Source organism: Cyprinus carpio, chromosome A20, assembly GCF_018340385.1.
Source record: "Cyprinus carpio isolate SPL01 chromosome A20, ASM1834038v1, whole genome shotgun sequence".
Classification (NCBI taxonomy): Eukaryota; Metazoa; Chordata; class Actinopteri; order Cypriniformes; family Cyprinidae; genus Cyprinus; species Cyprinus carpio.
Genome location: NC_056591.1, coordinates 4,870,123 through 4,897,569, shown reverse-complemented (window position 1 = coordinate 4,897,569; position 27,447 = coordinate 4,870,123). Strand labels below are relative to the sequence as shown.

Here is a 27,447-nt window from a genome sequence, read left to right as displayed (position 1 = left end):
TGTACATTCACAATCCTCTGCCCTGTTAAATTTTCTAGTTTTAGACTAATAATGTTGCCCCTCCTGCCTATTATGAGCAAGACTTGATTTACACAAATTTGATAGCCCCATTAATTTCAAGCCAATACGTTTATTACACAGTTATGTTATATTATGTTATACAGTTATTATATACCACTAGAAAATACACATTATATTCATAAAAATGGATTAGTCTATATGGAAATTGAATTTTTTATTCATCATTACTTCTAAGCCTTAACTGGCACAAAATACAATCTATCACAGACCACATCAGGTCATCTGTAATGTATCTGCTTGTTTTACACTCTTTGGCCACCAGGTGGCATTGTGAGCAAATGAAGCCTCGAGAAATTAACCCTTTTCAAACTTGGCTGAAAAGCTTCAATGCTTCATGAGGTTTCATCTCGCCATAACTAGTTAGCAGTATCGCTGTCTTTGCGCAGCTATACTACAGAGTTTGCCCCAGCCTGGACTATTATTGCTCGTGTTTACAGATTACCCCTTTTGTCAAACCCTCTGGATTTTGGATTATTGACCCATGCCTGTTTGTGGTCAATATAGACAAAACTAGACTGAGACTAGGACGTGGAAAATAAACAATAGCTAACGAATGGGCTCAGTAGTGTAGATGCGCGACGACAGCGATACTCTGCGATTTGAAGTAGAAAGTCCATGGCTTATAAAGTGTCTTAGATTCTGTGTTAGATTGTGTGTCAGTAGTGCAATGGATGATGGCAAATGTAGTCCAGGGTATAGTATATCAGTCTGTGCAGTATGAGAGTCAATATGATGGAAGAGCACCCTCTGGTGGCAATCGGACGGAAAGCCATGGACCGGATTTGTGAAAGCAAGTCTGAATCAGTCACTGTATTTTTTGGAATAATGTTAAAATAGTTTTTTTTATTAATTTGATGTTTTTTACTTATCCACATTTTGTCATATCCACATTTTCTATAATATTCTACTATAATAACTCATGTTCCCTTTTCATTTAAGCTAGCTTCTGACAATTTGCAATGACGCATTGTTGGAGGAAGCAGACGCTAGCATGGATACTAGCCACCATTAGCACAGGGTCACCTTTAGTCAGCTGTCTGCCGGAGTGAGACACGAGCACTCAAAGTGAATGACTCAATTACAGACAAACATGAGTAATGCAATATCTGCAACTCTCCACATGCAGAATTCTTCCACAACACATGGTCAAATAAGCAAATATGCTGGTTGACCATGCAACACACATTATAAATGTTTACAAAGAGCTCAACCCATTTTATAAAGAAAGCACTTTCTAAATGCACAGATACATGTAAACACATGCTTAACAATAAACCCTGCTGTGTAGTAGGGGTTACACCGACTAATCGATTAGTCGACTAGTCAACTTCAATGCTCTGCCATGACGCTTTAAGCTTGACATCGACTAGTCGCTGGTCCTATAGAGGGCACAACAGGATAATAAATCTTTGAAGGACTTCCACATTTATGCTCTGTTTCCAAATAGTTAAAATCACAAATAAATACATACTTTGAAAACGCTCCACAAGTCATGTGTGATTATAATACCGGATGCTCAAAATTGAACAGGAGAATGCATGTTTTAAACCACTTATCGAACAGGTAAGCTTATTGCCGTTCTAATCTAATGCACACTGTGATGCACACACATAGGCTAAAGACAGTAGCTCGTACATCACGTGGAGATCGCACCCACACAGAATCATTCAGTATGGAAATGTATTGTCAACACTGTTCTGTGATTTCTCAATAAGATAGCTTAGAAACTGAAAAGTTCTATAATTTATTTCTCAATAACTAAATCCCATAGCTTCACTACTAGTAGAGAGACACTGCCTGGTAGAATTAATTCACACATGCAATCACTCTCACTAATGCGTTCATATGAATGCAATCTTTACTGTGCTACTTTATCTGTAACGTAATCTTTTTTAGAATGAGCAGAAATATGTAAGAAATATAACGACCCAAAGACAAAAAAACTGATAAAAATGAGCTGTTATAGGAGCAATAACCATGTGGGCAGTGCTTTGTCATATGCCATAGCTGTAAAAAGGTGTTTTTTACAGCTCCAGGCTTATGTTTATTAATGACGTCATCAGTGACCAGTCGACTTCGACTCGACTTTCATCACATAAAAGTCGACTTTAGAAAATTAAGCCATTCAACCCCTACTGTGTAGATGTATACAGCTGATCTACCAAGCTCCATCACAATGCACACAGAATGGCATGAGCTGATGGTGAGATGAAGGTCAAAGGTATCAAAGTCATTCCAGCGGGCTCCTTTTTTATGAAAAAATAATTATATATATATATATATATATATATATATATATATATATATATATATATATATGATAAGGTGATACTAAAAGGTCACAGCTATTACCTCTACCAAACATGCTAATGGACTCATTTATCTGTGTGTCACCTCCAAAACAGTCCCCCTGGAATTTATAATATTCTGCTGAAGGATTCCATCTGTTCAGACCTTTTTGGGGGGGCTGGCTGTACTTGTCTTCCATACCAGGATCATTAGGTTATGGTTCCACAACCATGGCCTCATCCTGCCATTAAACCAACTCCAATTACTTTAGGTCTCTTAGCCCGAGGGCAAGACCTGGTGTGTCTGTCTCTTAGGATTTCACACTGGAGAGCAGCATCACAGAAATCAAGCAAATGTCAGCTTATTAAATCATGCGATATTTATTCATATTGCAATTATTAAAAAATAAAAAATCAGGAAATGGTAAAATTAACTTTCTTTCTTTTATCCAATATACTGCATATATTACAACATATATGAAAGGGACATGAAGATAAACTGCTCAGTAGTAGTAGTAATGAAGTAGAAGTAATGAACCTGGCACTGCTATTAAGATAAACTTTAGCTATCATGAATACAAATGTGCAGGACTAAACAATACAGTCATTTTATGTTTCTAAGTCCATTCACTCTCTAACCGTTAGATGGTTTTATGTTTCTCCTGCTGTAATGTTGGTTTACATCAGTCAGTATGTCAGATAAACACACTGTATAACATGGAAATTGTGCACACAAACAGAAACTCATGCACACTCAATCAAACACGTTCATAGAAAGGTGAAAAGGTAAAAATTCACCAACATGCACAAACACAAGCTGAAAACAGATCCCTGGAGAGTGAACACTTTTGCTAACTGATGACTTCAAGTATATTTTTTGAGCTATTAAAGGGGTCTCTCAGCTTATTAGGAGCTTGTGGAAAATCAGTGAAATTACACTGATTACATGGATTTGTTTTCTCACACAGATTCAGTGTGTGGGATATGAGGTAAAGGATGGCCTCATAAGCATTTCAAAGCCTGGTATAAAATAACCATGTCAGAAAATCACAGCATAGCTCTTGGCAAACATACCCAACAGTAATGTAACCTTGGTTCCCTGAGATCAGAGTAACTCCTGTTTACTCTGAATACTGAAGCCTGATTTGTTCATGTTTGTGTAGCTGCAGACGCTTCATTAGTCAGCTCTGAATGCCATTTTGTCAGAATCTTTCGAATGATAGTGACAGCCACTGAGTCGCAAGCAGCCTTAAAGCACGGCAGCCTGAGGTTACATTAGAAACAGGAGCATTCCCTTTCAAAAGGTCTCTCCCATTGCATTAAACACTATGAGGAATGCATCCAATAGCGCCGTGCTATAAGCAAGTGCAGAACAAAGCCACCCTGTGAGCCCTGCCCTGGAGCGCCCTTACTGAGGTCTCCAACAAGCATGAACTAATATGAGCCCCAAGCCACTAGGCTGGGGACTACATAACGGGACCTTCTCCACTCGTAGATGGGATTAGGTAATTTAAGCAGACAAAATCTGTGACTGGAGCGCAGGGATTTTTCAAATTATAAAACCTGGTAAAGGTGGGCGGTGACGTCCGGCCGGCAGCTGCACAGATACCACCAAAAGAAATCCCACTGGACCAAGCCCAGGAAGAGGCCATTCCCCCAGTGTAGTGGGCCCTTACTCCTATTGGACACTGCAAGTCTGCTGTGGCATAAGCCAGGGCTATATCGTTCACTATCCAGTGAGATAGCCTCTGCTTTGTAACTGGCAGCCCTTCAGACTGACCTCAGAAGCATAAAAAGAGCTGCTCTGAGTGCCAAAATGGGCCAGAGCGTGCCACATAGACTCTAAGAGCCTGGACTGGGCAGAGTGGATTGGGACCTTGCTCATCCTCTTAATTGGTAAAAGCCAGAGGGGTAATGACTCGTGCTCTGAGCAGAGTGGAGAGCACTTTAGGCACATAGCCATGTCTTGGATTGAGGACAAAACCCAAACTCAAGACATGAAGCACTGACTGACACTTGCTTGACCGATGCTTAAGCCAAAAGGAGGTCGGTCTTAAGTGACAGGGTCAGCAAATCAGCCAATTGGAGTGGCTCAAGGGAGGGCGCCAAGGACTAAGGATAAGTCCCAGGTTGGCATAGAAAGAAGATGAGGTGGATTCAATCTCCGAGCTCCCATCAGAAACCATAAAAATTTCAGACCCTTAATTTCTTTGTAAGTGGGCAAACTTACAAATCAGCAGGGGAACAAATAAATATTTTCCCACTATATATACACACATATACATTCACCGGCCACTTTATTAGGTACACCTATTCAATTGCTTGGTAACATAAATTGCTAATCAACCAATCACATGGCAACAACTCAATGCATTTAGGCATCTAGATGTGGTGAAGACAAAGTTCAAACCATGCTTTAGAATGGGGAAGAAAGGGTATTTAAGTGACTTTGAACGTGGAATGGTTGCTGGTTCCAGACGGGCTAGTCTGAGTATTTCAAAAACTGCTGATCTACTGGGATTTTTACGCACAACCATCTCTAGGATTTACAGAGAATGGTCTAAAAAAGAGAAAATAACCAGTGAGCGGCAGTTGTGTGGAAGAAAAATGCCTTGTTGTTGTCAGACGTCAGAGGAGAATGGGCAGACTGGTTAGAGATGATAGAAAGGCAACAGTAACTCAAATAACCACTTGTTACAATCTAGATATGCGGAATACCATCTATGAATGCACAACACGTCAAACCCTGAAGCAGATGGGCTACAGCAGCAGAAGACCACACCGGGTGCCACTCCTGTCAGCTAAGAACAGGAAACGGAGGCTACAATTTGCACAGGCTCACCAAAATTGGACAATAGAAGATTGGAAAAACGTTGCCTGGTATGATGAGTCTCAATTTCTGTTGCGACATTCAGATGGTTGGGTCAGAATTTGACGTAAAGAACATGAAAGCATGGATCCATCCTTCCTTGTCTCAACGGTTTAGGCTGCTGGTGGTGGTGTATTGAGCATCGTTTAAATACCACAGCCTACCTGAGTATTGTTGCTGACCATGTCCATCCCTTTATGACTACAGGGTACCCATCTTCTGAAGGCTACTACCAGCAGGATAATGCACCATTTCACAAAGCTCAGATCATCTCAGACTGGTTTCTTGAACATGATAATGAGTTTACTTTACTCAAATTGCCTCCACAGTCACCAGATCTCAATCCAATAGAGCAGCTTTGGGATGTGGTGGAACAGGAGATTCACATCATGGATGTGCAGCCGACAAATCCGCAGCAACTGCGTGATGCTATCATGTCAATATGGACCAAAATCTCTGAGGAATGTTTCCAACACCTTGTTGAATCTTTGCCACAAAGATTTGAGGCAGTTTTGAAGGCAAAAGGGGGTCCAACCCGGTACTAGCATGGTGTACTTAATAAAGTGGGCAGTGAGTGTGTGTGTGTGTGTATATATATATATATATATATTTATAGATATATATATATATATATATATTTATAGCAGGAATACACTACAGAAAATACTTTAAATTTCATGTCAACTACCCATTTGTTCTCTGCAGCATGCTCGGCTAAGAACGATTCAGATGGAAATGATTCCTTAGGAGCCGCTGAGTCATAGCCCTTTTGATAACCTCAAACAGCAGTTGCCAGAGAGGTGATGTCCTTGAGCTCTTGACGTAGCACTCTCTGCCTCATTCTTCTGTAGCCACAAGACATGTTCTCCGACATTTCCTCAGATTCATCCTTTCATCACCACAGCAGACTACATGTTTACTGCCAGTGTTTTAACCTAATAAAAGTGACTTAGTGGTCATTTAAACAACCTGTGTTCTTGCATTAAAAAACTGCTAAATGAAACACAATAAAATTTAATATAATGCAGAATCTTTGTGGGATATTTTTAAAAGTCAAATTATTTTTCACTTGATTTTTTTGTTTTTTTTTGTTTTGTTTTTTGGAAAGAGGGTATTTACCAATTTTACCAGAAAATTGACTCGAATTGTTTGTAGCACCTTTAAGATATAAAAACATACACAATACTTAAGTACGTCTATAATTAGGAAAGTCAGGTTCTAATTACCAGCACTTTATTTGGTAATATGACATGAAAGATTGATTCATACAATTCAAAATTGTGGCACTTGTTTTAAAAATGTTGTTAGCATGCGGGAGTAACGTGATACAGTGGATAAACACAGTATTTGATTTGTGCGGTGCCTGGGGTTTGCTAATGAACATCATAACTCCAGCAAGGGGAGGAGGTCTAGTATGATGCTGATGCCTCCTGACTTGGGCTCATGATAAAATGTGCCAATTACACATGAAGGCTACAACATTGGGAGTGGCTGGATCTCACTGCTGATCTATGAATCAGAGTCTCTCTCTCTCTCTCTCTCACACACACACACACACACACACACACACACACACACACACACACACATACACACACAGACAGAGCCAAATACACATAGTAATAAATGTATAGTTAGCTGTGTAAAGTTTCCATCTGTGAGTTGAAGGCTCTGCTGAAATGCCACTTCCTAGTCATGGCCCCAGGGCCGCTATGCCTGAAGTTGCCATGGAAGCAATGTCACGCTTGAGCAAAATATTGATTGGGGCAAGAGTGGATGTTCATAGACGCACACACACGTACACACACACACACACACACACACACCATTGCTATGATGAAAGTAGCATATCCCTGAAGGAATTTCAAGTATATTCAATACAGGTCACTCTTGAAAAGATGCATGAACATGGGTGCATGGAAACATGAGTGTTCATGCTTATGGAACATTCCCTCCAAAGGATTTCCACAGCAAGAGCTTTAGAGGGTTGAAGGGTGTATGAGTTGAAAATAAAGGTAATTTGGAATGCATTTTGTCATCATATTTTGAAACCAAAGGAGCTACCACACATTAAAGAGCAGGTCATATGGGTTTTTCGAAAATTATATATTTTTTGCAGTTTGTAACATAGCTATCCTTCAATGTAAACAGTCTGCAAAGCTGTTAATCAAAAAAGTGCATGATAAATAAAGATATTGTCTTTTAAAAGAAAGAGTCGACTCCCTTAATGAGTCGTCATATTTTCGAATCTTCTGCCTGTTACATATATACATCACAAGGTAACTCATTTGCATTATCCCAGCCTTCCCACGAAATACAAACACTCTGACCTGTCCACAAACACTTCCACTAGTTAGTGTGTTTACATCATGTCGAGAAACCGTTGTGTTTTCAGCCTCACTGGTCATTCTAATACAGTTCCCACAGGTACACCTCAAATAAGTAAATAATAATAATAATAATGAATGCAATAAAACTGCTGTCACATCATGTAAAGTACCACATAAAAAAGTTTAAACTTACCACTGAGAAACGTCCTGATCAAATTGTGCTTGCGATGAAGTTTCCGGTTGAGCATAGGTATCATCCTCGGACTCAGGCTCGAATTGATAAGGTAATAGCGATGCCATTTTTGAAACTTTATAGCACCTTTGTTTACAAGTAACACTCTGGAGCAAATTATTTATTATAGTAATGGACGTTGCGACCAATCAGAGCAGAGTAGGCTGATGGAAGGTTTAGAGTTTACTGACCTTAAAGGGGTCATACAATGCGATTTAAATTTTTCCTTTCTCTTTGGAGTGTTACAAGCTCTTGGTGCATAAAGAAGATCTGTAAAGTTGCAAATACTAAAGTCTCAAATCCAAAGAGATATTCTTTATAAAAGTTAATACTCTTCCACACACCCCTAAAACGGCTCGTTCTAACACCCCCCAACATCTCTACATCACTATGTGGGAAGATTTGCATAACGCTGCCCAGATGTTCATGCAAAGAAAGAAGGCGTACCTTTTATTCTTGTTGTAGTATTGTTGTTGCCGCCGCTATGTGTGTTTCACTGTGAAAGCGAAACTACTTTGTTTGGCCTTCCAAAAGAGTACAATATCTGCTTGGTCATGCCTGGAGCTGATCCATGCTGGTCGCTGAGGAAATACATCAGCTTTGCACTGTGGATCGCCGGATCGGCTTTTCAGCCTGGGGTCATCTCATGTTGTTGCTGCAAGCTCCTTCGTCAAATCCACCGGCTGCGCCATTCTCAAGCCCACCCCGGCCTCTGCTCACTCAAGCCGGCCTCCGCTCACTCTAGGCCGTGGCTCACTCTAGGCCTCTGCTCACTCAAGACTGCGATGTGTGTGACGCTGTTTCGTTGAGAAAGTGAAACTACTTTGTTTTTGCCTTCCAAAAGAGGACACGACTATAAATCATGTTTTTATCATGTTTATAATGGCATCACAATATGTTAAGGGGCGTAACATTTCCGTCACAAGCTTGATGCATTCGGCCAAACACAACGCACTGGATAGCTGTCCAATCACAGCACACCTCGCTTTTCAGACTGACGAGCCTTGTAAAAATCTATGCATTTCAGAAGGCGGGGCATAGAGGAGAAACAATAATGTAGATTAAGCACAGAACTGCTTCAAAAGAATCGTTTTTTTTGAACCTTAAACTGCATAAACACATTTCATTACACCAAATACACAAAAAAAATTTCTTTTTAGCAGCATCATATGACTCCTTTAAGCACAGAACTGCTTCAAAAGAATCGTTTTAAATTCACTGAAAAATGAATTTAATATTAAATGTATACTCTGAGAAAATTACAATGTTTTCTGACCTTAGATGCATTTAAACCTTTTGTAGGGAACTCCAACACAATATTAGGACACTTCAAATACCATGAACAGCTAGGCTACATAATTTGACTGACGTCATTAAGAAATTTTGAGTGTTTTTGTATATAATACAATGTAATAAATATAACATGGAAATACTGTTAAAATATTATTAAATATAATAACATAAAAAACAGCTTTAAGAGCTGGGGAAAGGTAGTGAATGGGCCCATTTTCGGAGCCCATTTCTCTCTCTGTCTCTTTTTTTTTAAGAAGAAAAATAGTGGATTAACACCTTCTACATTAGAATAACAGGGAATACCATGGCTATTTAAACCACTGAATGCACTCTTTGAAACTGTATACTGCACAATTTCCCATATGTTTTTTTTTGCACTCTCCTCTTGAGCTGTTTTGGCCATTTATATATAAATGCAGCATATAAGCAACTGCTGTCATCCTCACAAACATCAAAATTCACATTTGCTTCTTTTTTACTTTTACAAAAATCAACACTCTGCAATGACCTTCATGACAAGAGGACAAAGAAACCTTCCCTCTAGCTTACTCAGAGTAAAACTACACTTTATTGTGCAGAATAAGACAGGATGATTAACTCAGCACATTTCCACACCACTGCTGCTCTCATTCAAAAACTAATTATGAAGCTTTGCATTTCTGTCAGGGCTCCCACAAGGAGGAACAGTTTGGTGTGTTACAGCGACAGGCTCCAATGACACACTGCTCTGATCAGGTTTCTCTGATCCTCTGAGGAGAACAAGATGATCACGCAGGCGTGAGATGTTCAAACATGCACAAATAAGGGGGAAAAAAAGGAAATTGACACAGGAATCACTTTGTGACCATGTACTGCACTTTAAAAGAACTATATTGCTGGCAGAACAAAAATAAACAAAAGAGCTAGCCAAATTATGTCCTAAATGTCAACCTGACATTTTCTAAACAACTGAAGATTTGGGAGCTGAATTTTGAAAACTGTCTAATCTGTAATACTCTCTGCCTGAAATATCTTCAAATGATGAGGTTTACAAAGAGAGCAATGGAAACATGCAAATCCCCCTTGTATATACTGTATTTGATGAAAAACATCTGCCATATTGGCATTGTCATGTGACCTACAGCATCAGTCACGTCCCTATTGTCCACCATTTACAATTACATGAGGACTTTCCAGTGTACAGTGTCCATCAGATGCGCACTTAAGAAGTACTAGGTAATTTGTGTATTTTAAATTACAGACTCTATTTTTGTATACTACTCATTTTGTGTATTGCTTTTTACACATTGCATAGTAGGGAAGTACGCCTATTCAAACACAGAAAAAGAAGATGGTGGATGGTAGCAAAATTATATTTTAGCCAATATTTCTTGCACAACCATTGACTTTTTCAGTGTTGTTTTAGGGTAGAGTGGGGGAAATAACAATGACATAAATTATAAACCAAGTATGAAAAATATCCAGAGTTTTCATGTTAATAGATTTTTAACAAAGATTACATTTGTACCAAGATACAAAGTTTTGTTTTGCCCTACACGTGGGGTAAAATGCCCCCAGTCTGACAAAGTAATTTGCTTTATATCTTTACAGCAAAATCAGAGTACATGCAGTTTTAGCTTAGTTAGAATATATTTGATGGATAAACAAAGGATTTGATATTTAGAACAGAGTAACTAAAGTAACTAAGACATGCCGCCTAGGGGCATTTTACCCTAGGTTTGGAAAAAAAATATGTCAATCTAAAAATATAATTATATTTTCCTTAAATAATACATACTCCCTATTTACAGGCCTTACTGTTCTCATATCATATATAACTGTAATGTTTTAGAAAACAACAAGCTTTAAAGGGTTCATATGACGTTGCTAAAAAGAACATTATTTTGTGTATTTGGTTTAATGCCATGTGTTTATGTGGTTCAAGGTTAAAAAAAAAAAACACTTTATTTTCCACATACTGTACATTATTGTTTCTCCTCAATGCCGCCTTTCTGAAACCCATCGATTTTTACAAAGCTCGTTGTTCTGAAAAGCGAGGTGTACACTGATTGGCCAGCTATCCAGTGCGTTGTGATTGGCTGAATGCCTCAAGCGTGTGATGGAAATGTTACACCCCTTACCATACTGTCACGCCATGTGTCCCGGCGCAATGAGACAAAACCAATTAAGCCCATTACAAACAAGGTATTTGTTGCCTCCAGTGGGGACATAATTACTGATTATAATGACTTAAAAAAGTGTTTTTTTACGCATTGTGTATCATGCTGCATAAACATAAACCATGTCTGCATTTGTGATCAGAGAAACGACGAACAACAAGCTCTAACAGTTACTCTACACTGCTCAAAACTCGTGTTTAAATCATCAGTGGCAAATCCTTTACATATGAAAATGTACTTACAGACTGTGTGTCAGAAGTGCCAGACTGTTGGAACTGCCCACTTTATAGAAACATTGTAGGTAGGCATGGGCCGATTACCGGTTTCAAGGTATACCGCGATTTGAAAATTTCAAAACCACTAATATTTTCCATTAAACCATTCCTGCAGTATGCGCTGTTTTCCATGTCTCCTCAATGACTGAAAGTGTAGTCCCCCTCAGACTGAGTGCAGTGTAGAGAGTAACACTGACCCCTCCTCCCCCTGTTGGTGCGAGCGAGCGGTCAGTCACGTGTGTGTGTAGGATGGCCGAACTTAAGGAGCTGCCCCTGGAACTTCACATTCAGCCCGGGTACACTTCACATCCATCGTTCCTTTCCGTCTTGCACACAGCCGCGTCCGCACAGTTTTCAAAAGTAAACTCAACTGCAGATGAGCGCGGACAAATGAGCTTGACACATGCGCAGTACCACGTTGTGCACAGCTGTCCACGACCCCTCTTGATGATGAAAATAACGTAATGCCGGACGTTTTTTGCCTTATTGCAACTCTCTGTTCTGGACTTAAACAAACTGCTTTGCAATGTAATAATTTTCCAAAATGTAATTTATGTGAAAATATGAAGTCTGTTAACGCCCGTTAACACATGCCAGAGACGCTGAAGATGGACGCACAGAGAAAATACTGTAGCAGGCAGATCACTCACTGTTCATGATGCACGAAATATTGGAAGAAAATCCTCAATATTGATTTGGGGGTTTATATGAATGTGTTTCTGAGGGGAGCTGACTGTCTTTTGAAAAGTGTACGTGGTATTTTCTTTTCATCTCGTCTCTGTAATGCATCTTAAAGCAGCGCAGCGCAGCACAGCTTTGTTTACAGCGGTAACCGAGAAATCGCTGTACCTGGTCTGTATCTGGTGTTCCAGAGGCACCTCCTGCTGTCAGAGAGTGAATATGCATCTCATTCAGAGCTTCTGCTGTTTGTTTCGTTCTGGCATGTAGTATAATGTCACAAAGCTTGTCAGAACATTCTGTTTTTGCTTCAGATTGGGTTATTATTAAATCAAATTATGTGTATGATTATTATTATATAACGAAATGATATAAATGAAATGTATATGAATATATAACTAAAATTAAATAACTAATTACAGATTAAGATGAAATAAACATGTCATTCCTTTTTTTTTTTTTTTTAGGAAACAAATCATAGAAAAAAATAAATAAATTCTACTGTTTCTAATATTCTGTATGTTGCTCAAAAACAAAATATATTGTGTCCAGCGAGGGAATAAAATAAAATAAAATAATTTACCCAGTCATTTAAAAATAATACATTTCAGAGCTGTAACAACAATACCGTGATACCGTCAAACCGTGATATTTTTGCTTAAGTTTATCATACCATCAAAATCTTGCTACTCTCACAGGAAACAGTCCTTGTCCTCCGCAAAATGTGCTGCACACATCTGAATTTTTGGGTTAAACTGTTCTGGAACAGTGTTGTAAATACAACTTAACCACTGATTTCTGGTTGTGTCCTCTTTTGGAAGGCCAAACAATGTAGCTTCACTTTCACAACAAAACGCACAGTGTCTCCACAATATGGCGGCGGCAGCAACAACAAGAATAAAAGTTATGCCTTCCTTCTTTCCATGAACAATTGGGGCGGCATTATGCAAATCTTCCCACATCGTGACGTAGACATGTGGGGGCCTGGTAGAATGAGTCGTTTTAGGTAGGAGTGGTTGACTCTTAACTTTTATAAAGAATATCTATTTTGATTTGAGACTTCTTTGCAACTTTACAGATCTTCTTTATGCACCAAGAGCTTGTAACACTCCAAAGAGAAAGGAAAAATTGAAATGAAATCATATGATCCCTTTAAAACACTTTTTTTCTTACTGCTGAACAAAGCATCAATATCATATGAAATCCAATTAAAAGCCACTCAGAAGAAAGTGAGGATGAGATATAAACATTTTAACATTAGTGTTAACATAAGTGTTTATACTTAGCAATAGCAGTATTTTAACAGCATCTTAACAGGCCTTGTAACAGGCAGTATGTCCAATAACAATATTTTAACAGGTGTTATATGGAGATGGTTTGGATGTGTTTTATGTAAATGACTAACCTTGTGCACACAACCGCTCATTTATAATACTACAAATTCACTAACATTAGAAAGAGGTTAAGAACAAATTCCTGAGCGTATACACAAGTCGTAAATTAGGTGGAAAGTTTTCATGATAAATTTGAATGTGCATATAAATATGAATAATCCACACAATTATCAGTGAATGCTCTTCTTCTTGTTCTTGTTCTTCTTGTTCTTTTTTCAGTACGCAGCACATTATAATTTTTAAAGCACCTGAACCAGGGGTGGGATCCAACTTTTTGTTCAATATCTCTAAACACAATCATACACATGAAACAAACAAATCCTGCTCCTCATACATAAGCATGTGTCCTTTGTCTCGAGTTGTTGATGTCTGTTAAAGGTTATGGCAGAGAGGGGAATGTAACATTGTAGAGCTGCACAGGTGGTGATTGGGGTGCAATGAGAGTTCTACTGTATGCTGATCACCGTTTGATTATCTTCCCTGAGCAGCAGCACACTATGGGCCAGTGCCTTCATTAGCATCTCATCTGCATAATATCTGAGCCAGTGTAAGTGCATTTGCATGCTCAATAGTTCAGGCCCTCCTCTTATGCTTGCCTATTGATATAGTCCAGACATGCTACAGAACTGTTATGCAAATGTAGGCCTTTATATAATTTCTCAAGCGTATAAAGACTTCACGACGTCTTGGCATATTAAAGAGTCCCTTTCTAAAATAGCAAATACTCTTTATTTTACAAGTAAATGTTAAATCTACACCACATCTAACATTATGGGGAAAAACCTTTTTCCAAGAATTACTAACCTCCTATTGAATCACGGCATTCAAGCATTAAAGTGCATCACTTTGTTGGGGCCCTGGTTTATATATAAAGCAGCATGAATGGCCTCTCCTTAGAATCGTTCTCCTTTAGTCATTGACTTACTCCAGATAAATAAGGAGCCCTCAGGAAAATAGCAGAGAACCTTAACTTTTAGACATGCCTGCAACAGATGGTGCCAAAACATATTACACAACGATCATGTCACTCCCCTTCCATGTTCCAGTGTTTCTAAAATGTTCTTCCCAGTCACTTGATGGGCGTGAAAGCCATGTCATGCACCTGGGCCATGTTAATGCAGAGGCTGCTCTTAAAGAGACAGATTGACCTTACTATAAGTTCATGAGTTTCAGGATGCTGCTCTCCAGAATTGCCTCATTCTGAGTGACGAGTCAGCTCCATGTGCTTCCCCACCCCTGTCTTCGGTGTGTTCTCGGGAAGCGTGTAGGAAGAAGCAGTGGATCCACCGACCCGTTCATACCCTGTTGAAAAAAAAACAGCATATGCTGGTTAGGTATGTTTTGAAGCATGGCAGCTGGTTTGAGCTGATTTATGCTGGTCCTTAGTTGGTCATGAGCTGGTTTGAGCTGGTCCTGAGCTGGTTATGAGCTATTTTAAGCTGGTCATGTGCTGGTTTTAAGCTGGTTCTAAGCAACTAGCTTCTGCTCAGGGCCAGCTTAAACCAGCTCATGACTAACTAAGGACCACCTTAAACCAGCTTAAAACAGCTGCAAAAACATGCTTCAAAACATACCTAACCAGCATATGCGTTTTTTTCAACAGGGTAGTGATGAGCTCAACTTGGTTCGGGTTCTGTCTGCCTCTCACTCTCCCAGTCCTGCATCCTCAACTGGTCCACATCCTCAGCACATCATCTATTCCTCTGCTGGAGTCCGTAGTTTGGTCAAGTTTGCTGGTTTAGACAATGGGGATGATGCCATGTCTTTGGCAGCCTCTGAAGTGGAAGACCGGTCCAATGCTGGGAAGGAGTCTAGCTCCCTCCCTTTAGAACAAAACAAAAGAGTACACCCTTGGTGACAAAGCAGAGCTTTTTCATGTGATTTAGTTGAAGAGCTCAGCCTGGAATGGTCTCCACCCTGTCAAGACTGTTTGCAGCTGCCTTGAGCCCCTTTCACACTGCGATTCCGGAAAATACATGGGTAATGTGTCCCGGCAATTGTTCCCGGGTCGCTAGATTTTGCCCTTTTTATAATGCCAGTGATTTCCCGGAATATGTGCGTGCGTTCACACACAACCCGTAAAGGTTCCGTAAAGACATCCTGATGTCACGTGTAATGTACGAGTCGAAAACGCTAGGCATGTTAACTTTCACTGAAGCTGGCGAACGATCTCAGCTTCAGCGGGGAAAGTGAGGAACTAACTGATCTCTGCTTCATTACAGTTTGCACATATTTGTTTCATCGCGAACATTGATCTGCCTTCAATACACCCGCTAAAAGAGTCGCGCGATAACGTGCATCATCACTACGACACACCCTTTAAGGCATTCGTTCTGGCTTTTGTTCACACAGCATTAGTTCCGGGTCTGAACCCGGTAATGTTACTAGGTCCCTAACCCGGGATCAATCCCGGAATCAATCCCGGGACGTGTTTGCGTTCACACAGAAGGCGACCCGGCAATGTTCCGGCAATTTTCCGGGTCCAACGTGCAGTGTGAAAGGGGCTTTGGATGACTGGTTTCTGCAGTCATACCAGCATCAGAGGGCCACCCCTTCTTTCCTAAGGTCCATGATGAACTGATGCACAATGAATCACCCAATATTCGGCTCATGCAAATGCTTCGATAGTGAGTGAGAATTTGTGATTCTCTCTGAACTGTGGTTTGGACATGCTGCCATGATTTGGAACAGTGTCGAACAGGCAAAAGGTAAACCTGTTCACCAATGTTCTATGCCAGTGGTTCCCAAACCTGTCCTGGAGGACCCCCTGCCCTGCACATTTTGTATGTCTCCCTAATCAGACACACCCAATTTAGTTCTTGCAGTCTCTACTAATGAGCTGATGAGTGGAATCAGGTGTGTTAGATAAGGGAGACATACAAAATGTGCAGGGCAGGGGGGGCTCCAGGACAGGTTTGGGAACCACTGTTCTATGCGATTACCCCTCTAACAAGTAGATAGCAGCATGCAAATGGACAGGCATACATCCCCTCACAGATTATAAACCAGCAAACAGCACCTCCTCAACCAGCAATGCCACCCTCCAAGACGCACTGAACAACTTTTATGCTTGCTTTGATTGTGGAAACAAAGAACCGCCCATTAATGCTGTGTTCACACCTGATGATCAGATCAGCTGGCTGAGGTCTTCACAAACATTTTCAACCTCTTCTTGCCTCAGGCCATTGTCCCCACTTGCTTCAAAACAGTCACCATTGTACCAGTACCAAAACATGCTGCTGCAGTGGCCCTCAATGACTACCGCCCTGTCACTCTTACTCCCATAATTGCGAAGTGTTTTGAGAGGCTGGTCCTCTCACACCTGTAAACATGCTTGCCCCCGAATCTGGACCCATATCAGTTTGACTACAGACCCAACAGGTCAGCTGAGGATGCCATCACCTCAGCACTCCACTCTGCCCTGACTTACTTAGACAGGAACAAACATATGTCAGAATGCTATTCACTGATTTCAGTTCCGCATTCAATACTGTGATTTCATCCAAACTGATCTCCAAGCTCAGTGATCTTGGCATCAGCCCCTCCCTCTGTAACTGGACCCTGGACTTTCTCAGACCACAGTCTGATAGGATCAGTAACGACACTTCCTCCACCCCCACTTTAAACACTGGTGTACCACAGGGCTACGTGCTGAGCCCAATCCTCTACATCCTTTTCACCTATGACTGCATACCTGTGCATAGCTCTAACTCCATAATCAAGTTTGCAAATGACACCATGGTGATAGGCCTGATTAGTGGTGATGATAAGATGGTCTACAGGGACAAGGTTCAGCACCTAGCAGTGTGGTGTGCCAACAGCAACCTTTCACTCAACACCCAGAAGACCAAGTAGCTCATTGTAGACCACCGGCGAACCAGGAAGAAACATGCACATACTCCCATCTACAAACCCGATTCCAAAAAAGTTGGGACACTGCACAAATTGTAAGTAAAAAAGGAATGGAATAATTTACAAATCTCATAAACTTATATTTTATTCACAATAGAATATAGATAACATATCAACGGTTGAAAGTGAGACATTTTGTAATGTCATGCCAAATATTGGCTCATTTTGGAATTCATGAGAGCTACACTTCCAAAAAAGTTGGGACAGGTAGCAATAAGAAGCTTGAAAAGTTAAATGTACATATAAGGAACAGCTGGAGGACCAATTTGCAACTTATTAGGTCAATTGGCAACATGATTGGGTATAAAAAGAGCCTCTCAGAGTGGCAGTGTCTCTCAGAAGTCCAGATGGGCAGAGGATCACCAATTCCCCCAATACTGCGACGAAAAATAGTGGAGCAATATCAGAAAGGAGTTTCTTAGAGAAAGTTTGAAGTTATCATCATCTACAGTACATAATATCATCCAAAGATTCAGAGAATCTGGAACAATCTCTGTGCGTAAGGGTCAAGGCCGGAAAACCATTCTGGATGCCCACGATCTTCGGGCCCTTAGACGGCACTGCATCACATACAGGAATGCTACTGTAATGGAAATCACAACATGGGCTCAGGAATACTTCCAGAAAACATTGTCGGTGAACACAATCCACCGTGCCATTCACCGTTGCCTGCTAAAACTCTATAGGTCAGAAAAGAAGCCATATCTAAACATGATCCAGAAGCGCAGGCGATTTTTTTCTGGGCCAAGGCTCATTTAAAATGGACTGTGGCAAAGTGGAAAACTGTTCTGTGGTCAGACGAATCAAAATTTGAATTTTTTTTTGAAAACTGGGACACCATGTCATCCGGACTAAAAAGGGACAAGGACAACCCAAGTTGTTAACAGCGCTCAGTTCAGAAGCCTGCATCTCTGATGGTCTGGGGTTGCATGAGTGCGTGTGGCATGTGCAGCTTACACATCTGGAAAGGCACCATCAATGCTGAAAGGTATATGCTGAAACAACATATGTTCCCATCCAGACGTCGTCTCTTTCAGGGAAGACCTTGCATTTTCCAACATGACAATGCCAGACCACATACTGCATCAATTACAACATTATGGCTGCGTAGAAGTTTGATCCGGGTACTGAAATGGCCAGCCTGCAGTCCAGATCTTTTACCCATAGAAATAATTTAACGCATCATAAAGAGGAAGATGCGACAAAGACCTAAGACAGTTGAGCAACTAGAAGCCTGTATTAGACAAGAATGGGACAACATTCCCATTCCTAAACTTGAGCAACTTGTCTCCTCAGAGGGAGAAGGGATGCCACACAGTGGTAAACATGGCCTTGTCCCAACTTTTTTGAGATGTGTTGATGCCATGAAATTTAAAATCAACTTAATTTTCTCTTAAAATGATACATTTTCTCAGTTTAAACATTTGATATATCATCTATGTTGTATTCTGAATAAAATATTGAAATTTGAAACTTCCATCATTGCATTTGTACAGTGTCCCAACTTTTTTGGAATCGGGTTTGTAAACAAAATACAGTTAGTACACTAGGGCTGCAACAATTATTTTAATAATCAATTAATCTGAATTATTTCTTTGTTATACTACAGTGATGTTGAATGCTTGAATCTGATTAGTTGACAAACGTTCAAAAGTGCAATAAATTTTCGGAAAATGCACAACTAATGTAGTACCAGACAGGTCTTGACTGAATTAGTTCCATATCACTTCGCCAAATTAAGTTATTTCAAAGGTTATTAAATCCTACAACAGCAAAAGAACCAAAACCACTGTCAAGACACTGACCAAGCCAATGAATCCCTTTCCTTCTTAATTATGTTTTATCAATGATGGAAAGTATGCTTTTTTTTCTCCCACTCTCTCTCCGATACAAAAACCCCAAATATTGAAACATACACATGCACAGAAACATGTCATTGCTGTGAATAAAATGGTTTCACAGCTAAAAAGCTACATTACATTTCTCAGTAGCGAGATGGTAACGGGGCTGTTTTCGAAGCAGTTAAACTTACAGTTTCGCTATTAGTAGAGATGCTGCAGTCAAACGCTGTTGGGAGACACACAGATTCAGGTATTTCACATATGCTTCATACAGCTTCTCTCTCTCTATCTCTATCTCTAATAACTGCATCAGACTGCATTAAAAACTGCATTATTAACAATGTTGGGGAATAACTAGTTACATGTAATAGAGTTACGCAATTTAATTACAAAATAAATGTAAATGAAACCTGTTACTGTTACAGAGAAAAAAATATTTTCACCTACCCCTCACAAGAACATGTGCAAAACACTAGATATAAGTAAAACATATTTTGGGCTTTTTAACTAGTGAGGACCAGTAAAATGTCCTTACTGATTTTGTGATGGCTGTGCTTTAAAATACAATTTTTATAACCTTAATTCAAGTGGATTCACACTATTTTATTTGTAATTCTAATATTAAAAGAAATATTATTAAATTAAAACATAAGCATATTTTAAGTATTTCAGCCTCTCAACTCCTATCCTTATGATTTTTCTGAACTTTTTGTTTGGCTTTAATAAATTTTATAGTTAAATTTACCTAAGTCCTATTTAACATTCAGTTATAAAATAAAGAAACAATTTAAGAAACTTAAGGTATAAAGCTTCAGTTAAGATACTAATTAAGTAAACAGCTTAAAGGAGAATCAAAATGTTCTTGATATTCACAATTAATTAATCTTGGCAGTTTTGATAGAGTTCCAGTAGTAATGCTTATTTCATATGCAAAGATGTTAGCCAATCACAACAGTGGGCATTTACACTGAAGCCTTACAGCAGACACGCCACTTTCAAAGGAGTTTTTAAATCAGACGGCTAAATTCTGGGTAGAAAATATCCATTAACAATATCCATTTACAATGGGTATGGAAAAGACCCCCCCCCCCCCTTAATATAATCACATTTTGTTTCTTTGCAGCCTAACATTAAAACGGACACAGATTTAGTTTTATCCAGCTGTATTTACTCCATATAACACCAACATGTAAGAAAAAAAAAAATAAAAAAATACTGAATCACTGAGTTGGACAAAACATGACTTGTATACTCAATCAGGTGTAGCTAATCACCTTGTCAATGGAACACAAAGCCGTTTGATTTTCAACTGTGATTAGTGAGATGTGAGATGATGCTGTGGTCATTTTGATCATCTCAACATGAAAAGAGCTTTCCTGGAGCACTTCAGTCCTTGGAAGTGCAACTGAAGGAAACAATTAACTATGGCTGGCAAGGCACTGTCAAAAGATCTCCGGGCTGGATCAGGATGTCACTCCAAACTGGATGAAAGAGCCAGGATGAAACTAGTCAGAGAGGCAACCAAGAGTCTTCAAGTCATCTGTGGAATGACTTGAAGACTGCAGTCCACAAACGGTCACCATCAAATTTAACTGAACTTGAGCAGTTCTGCAAAGAAAAGTGGACAAATATTGCAAAGTCTAGATGTGCAAAGTTAATGGAGACATGTTGCGACAGACTAAACCACCTTTTTGGTTTAATTAGAGCCTTTAGTCACTAAAGGCTTTAATTAAAGCAAAAAGGTGGTTTAGCAAATACTGACACAAGGAGATGTCCACATTTTTTTCATCTCAGTGATTCTGTTTTTTTTTTTTTATAGTTTATTTATTTATTTTTCTGACATGTTGGTGTTGTATCTTTCACTTGGATCTTCACTTGGAGTACAGCTGGATAAAACAAAAACTGTGCCCATCTTAATTTCAGGCTGCAAAGCAACAAAATGTGATTATTTTAAAGGGGGGTGATTCTTTTCTATACCCACTGTATACCTTAAACGTAATAATAATAGTAATAATAATACTATTATTATAAGTGCACCCCATGTAACATAAAATAATTTAAAAATGCATTTCATGACCCCTTTAAAGTTTATTAGGTATCTAAATACAGTGTGATATATTCAAGTAATGGTTCATGGCAAAGGTGACATAAATTAAAAGTAACCATAACTTTACAGGATAAACTGTAGCTCAGATAGCAAATGGCTTGGTATGGAACAGAATATCAGTACAGTTTTTAATTTTAGTATGGACCTGTGACTGAATCATGTTTTGACATCACAAGTACAGTATAATACTGTATATAGTATGTTTGTGGTATATAGTATATAGTAGTATGTTTGTCTATGCTCTTATGTGGGGTGTAGTAAGCCATTTGGTTCTTCCATATCTTAATTTTTTCAGCAATGACTTTTGGCCCTGTGGACATCAACTAAACTCATCTCTGTCTCATTGCTCTGGTGTGCGTCAGTGCTTATGTAATACAGCTAGCACTATTTAGACACACAATGTGCCTTTAGTGACCTGTAACATTAGAGACACTCATAAACCACAAAAATGTGCATTTGTGCATTATTCACTTATATATGGAATATTTAATTGCAGTATTTAATGTCAATTGGTGGGGTCGTTTTATGTTTGTGTTTTATTTCTATTTCACTGTAGCATCTTGTCACATTACAACACAGTAGTTTTCTCTGATTTGCACTCTCTTTCTCACTCTTTTGATTGTTTTTTGGTCGTCTTTATTTATTTGGGTGGCAAACTAATAAGTAGAGTCCTTACATTTCCCATCTTAGAGAGATCGGAGTTGATCAAATGGGGTGGTGTCAGATGTGACTGTTTAATTCAGTAGGCTTTGTGATGCACAAATCAAGAGCTCATGATTTAGTGAAACAACAACATCCAGACAAATAACACTCTCATCAGTAAAAACTACAAAGATTCCAATCTCATTCACAATTCAGTGCATGAAACTACACAGGTCCTCTGTTAATAATTGCAACACAGATGTAATAAAAAAAAAAAGGAAAAAAAAATTGTAAAAAAATCCCTCACAATTGTTCTTTTGGTATCAGTACTGTACCTTCACTTTTGGTTCCACATTCTTTCTCTCTTGAACACTCGTTTTTCTTGAGAACTCAGTCTCCTCTCTTGTTTCTCATCTCTTCCCCATGCTCTTCTCATTCACTGTCTTGTCCAGCACTGGGATTTCACCAGTTATTGATTTCTCGTTCACTCAGCTAATGCACTTTCTCCCTCTCTCTTTCTCACAAACATCTCTTCAACATCATGCAACTATCATTTGAAATGTGTTTTTCCTCCTTTCAGTGTGTTCTATGTGGAAAATTATTTTTTTTGTATTTTTTTTTTTTTTAATTCTTGGTTCAATTGTTTCCTATTAATGACCTCAGTAGACAAAAAAAAAAAAAATTATATATATATATATATATATATATATATATATATATATATATATATATATATATATATATATATATATATATATTTCCACATTCAAAGATTTGAGGCTTTTAGTCTGCTAGCTTTGAAGCTATTTTGAAACTTTTAAGCCATTCTAGGGTTCTTTTAACATTTTTTGCCCATTTATTTGGATGTATGGACATCATTTAAACACTGTTTTAAAATAAAATAAAGAATAACTGACTTATAACTGGCCAATTCACATGGTCTTTGCTGTGAGCTGCGCACCAAATGAAAAAAATTTCCCTTTTAAAAAATAAAGGTGCCTTGTAGAAGTTGCTTAGGCTACAGTGTTCAAAATAGTGTTCAATATGTGTTCCGCTGATATGCAGACACCACAGCTCTTGCGGAGGATGCCAGATCATTCCCCTTTCCTGAGAGCGCAGATCTGGTTACACTTTATTTCGATAGTCCACTTTAGACATTCTACTAACAATAAGTAACTTTGTAACTACATGTCAACTACATGTCAACTAATTCTCATTAATTTGCAACTACATGTCTACTAACTCTCAGAGTAGACTGTTAGGGTAGGTTAAGGGGTTAGTATAAGTTGACAATAAGTTGACAAAGAAAGTGTTAGAAGATAATAGGCAGACAGTCTACTAATACTCTACTAACTGCTAGCTGACATGTAGTTGCAAAGTTACTTACTGTTAGTAGAATGTCTGAAGTGGAGTGGGAACGCATATTTATACCAAAATACCTCCTCAGCAGGAACGTCAAGAGAGCTGCAGAAAGTAGCTCCACCATTTCCTAAAACCATAGCTGTTTGGGCCATTTCGGCACTACCAGAAGAACTGTCTCTCTGTCATCACTGGTGGGAACGCATATTTAGAGTAGATTAGATTAGATTCAACTTTATTGTCATTGTGCAGAGTAAAAGTACAGAGCCAATGAAATGCAGTTAGCATCTATATTCATATGTATGTATATATATATTATTGTACAGAGTGCAAGTAATGAGGTAGAGAAACAGATGCCAGCTCAATACAAATAACTCTGAATATAACATTTTTACTTTACATTTTTACAAGGTTTCAAGTAAACAAGTATAACACAGAAGGTGCATTATACAGAGTGAGGTATATCAATAGTGTATTTTTCTGTATGCCCAGTGACCATATCAGTGCAAGTGGCATAAGGAGGTAAAAATGTGCAAAGGAATGCGCAAAAAAACCAGGAGGCATAATAAGAAACACTGTAAGACAGGATACTGTACAGAGAAAATAATAATAATAATAATAATAATTCATTTATTATTATTCTTTTTTTTTACACATTAGGTGGTCCATCTTGGATATAGTGTTTAGCGTCTGAGAGTAGAGTTCCGTAGGCTGATAACTGAGGGAAAGCAGCTGTTCCTGAGTCTGCTGGTGTGACAGCGAAGACTTCTATAATAGTCTATATAATACAATAATATAGTGAACAGTCTGTGGTTGGGAAGAGAGGAGTCTTTGAGAATACTTTTCACTCTTCTTAGGCAGTGTTTGTGGTGAATATATTTGATAGAGGGTAGCCCAACACCAGTGATGTACTGGGCAGTTTTCACCACCCGCTGGAGGGCCTTTTGGTCTGAGATAGTGCAATTGCTATACCACACTGTGATGCAGTTTGTAAGAATACTTTCAGCAGTAAGAAGTTCTGTAGAACGTGGGGAGACAGGTGAGCTTCCCTTAGTTTCCTAAGGAAGTAAAGGCGCTGTTGCACCTTTTTGATCAGAGTGAAGGTGTTGAGGGTCCAGGAAAGATCCTCAGAGAGATGGACACCAAGGACCTTGAAGCTAGCCATGCGCTCCACTTCAGCTCCATCAATGTACAAACCCGATTCCAAAAAAGTTGGGACAATGTACAAATTATCAATAAAAACAGAATGCAATGATGTGGAAGTTTCAAATTTCAATATTTTATTCAGAATACAACATAAGTTGTAAGGAAAAATAAGTTGATTTTAAATTTCATGGCATCAACACCCAACACAAAAGTTGGGCCATGTTTACCACTGTGTGTCACCCCCCCTTCTTTTTATAACAGTCTGCAGACGCCTGGGGACTGAGGAGAAGTTGCTCAAGTTTAGGAATAGGAATGTTGTCCCATTCTTGTCTAATACAGGCTTCTAGTTGCTCAACTGTCTTAGGTCTTCTTTGTCGCATCTTCCTCTTCATGATTCGCCAAATGTTTTCTATGGGTGAAAGATCTGGACTGCAGGCTGGCCATTTCAGTACCTAGATCCTTCTTCTATTCATCCATGATGTTGTTATTGATGCAGTATGCGGTCTGGCACTGCCATGTTGGAATATGCAAGGTCTTCCCTGAAAGAGACGACATCTGGATGGGAGCATATGTTGTTCTAGAACTTAAAATATACCTTTCAGCATTGATGGTGCCTTTCCAGATGTGTAAGCTTCCCATGCCACACGCACTCATGCAACCCCATACCATCAGAGATGCAGGCTTCTGAACTGAGCGCTGATAACAACTTGGGTTGTCCTTGTCCTCTTTAGTCCGGATGACATGGCGTCCCAGTTTTCCAAAAAGAACTTCAAATTTTGATTCGTCTGACCACAGAACAGTTTTCCACTTTGCCACAGTCCATTTTAAATGAGCTTCTGGATCATGTTTAGATATGGCTTCTGTTTTGACCTATAGAGTTTTCGGCAACGGCGAATGGCACGGTGGATTGTGTTCACCGGCAATGTTTTCTGGAAGTATTCCTGAGCCCATGTTGTGATTTCCATTACAGTAGCATTCCTGTATGTGATGCAGTGCCGTCTAAGGGCCCGAAGATCACAGGCTTCCAGTATGGTTTTCCAGCCTTGACCCTTACGCACAGAGATTGTTCCAGATTCTCTGAATCTTTGAATGATATTATGCACTGTAGATGATGATAAATTTCTGATATTGCTCCACTATTTTTCGCCGCAGCACTGGGGGAATTGGTGATCCTCTGCCCATCTTGACTTCTGAGAGACACTGCCACTCTGAGAGGCTCTTTTTATACCCAATCATGTTGCCAATTGACCTAATAAGCTGCAAATTGGTCCTCCAGCTGTTTCTTATATGTATATGTACATTTTCCGGCCTCTTATTGCTACCTGTCCCAACTTTTTTGGAATGTGTAGCTCTCATGAAATCCAAAATGAGCCAATATTTGGCATGACATTTCAAAATGTCTAACTTTCAACATTTGATATGTTATCTATATTCTATTGTGAATAAAATATAAGTTTATAAGATTTGTAAATTATTCCATTCCTTTTTTACTCACAATTTGTATAGTGTCCCAACTTTTTTGGAATCGGGTTTGTACTATACGGTACATTGTATTCTATACACTGTGTACTACTTACTATAGTAGTATTATACACTGTGAACTGCATATTTGCTATATTATACCAATTTATTAGAATGTTATTCAGAGGGTCTGTTGTATTTTGGAACATTGGTTTGATGTGTGCATGTGCAATGCATCCAACGAATCACAGTCCTAAGAGATGGGGATTTTTGGATAAATCCACCCAAAAATCTAGATCACTAAAATGCACTGAGAAGAAGAAGAGAGGGAGAAAATGAGAAATAGAGAGGGTCTTTGTTCAGAGGCAGAAACTTTGAGGGGATAATTAGTAGAAGTGAGCGCTGAGGACTGGAGGCCGAAGAGTGAAACTCTAAAGCTCAGAGCAGAGATTATCTTAACCAGAGCTGAACTTCTCCTGACTCTTATAATCACTCCTCAAAGACGGCTAGTCACATAACATATCTCTCACACTGCAGTAGCCAGCTAACCCACCCAGCCCCAGTCACTTCAGACTCTAGTCTAGTCTTGCGCAGGCTCTAGATTAGCTCTGAGCAGAAGCCATTTGGATGACCTTCAGCCACCAGTAATTTCATCATCCTCAGCACCAGCACACTGATCCTCAGCCATTAGCTTAAGCTATTTTCTTGTCTCAGTAAAACATAAGTAGAGGGTTGGTGAAGTGCTGATTTAATTTTCCTCCTCCAGTACATGAAAGAAAACTGTTATGATTAGCTGTCTCTTCCATTATCTGCTATATGTAGTGTTGCTAGCATACTATAATTTGTTCATTTATGTAAATGTTTTGGCTTCTTTACTATTTGTATTGATATAAATCAGGGTTCCTCAATTCGTTTTTTGCCGAGGGGCGAATTCTGCCAACAATACCAAGGGCCATTTACATTATTATTATTATTATATTATTATTATTGGTTTTGTAAATAAAAAGTAGTCCCCCCCAAGTAGTCTGTTTTATTCAAAGAATTATGAACATTTTTGCATTTAGATACAGAAGAACATTGCCTGTCATAATATTAAACACAAATATAAAAAAAAAAATGAACAAACAAAAAATCTGGATCTCCATGTCTTCCATTCAAATCAACAGTTCCTGCTCATCTCCAGACTGGATCTCTTCTCTCCACTTTCCCTAATTGCAGATTCAATTATTAAATCTGTCAGCAATAATATTTTTATACTTAGATTTTTGGGGTATCAAACTGTTCCACTGTGTGTCACAACCAGATGTGAAGAGATAAAAAGTATCTTTTCCATGTAGTTTTTGTCCTAACCACCTGCCACAGCAACACGTGACAATAAGC

General features: G+C 39.0%; 1 protein-coding gene across 6 annotated transcripts in view; it reads right to left on the bottom strand.

The window, feature by feature from the left end:
• The window catches only part of LOC109108241 (neurexin-3b-like), a 352,875-nt gene that overhangs the window by 310,818 nt on the left and 14,610 nt on the right, over positions 1-27,447 (bottom strand). The window lies entirely within an intron of this gene.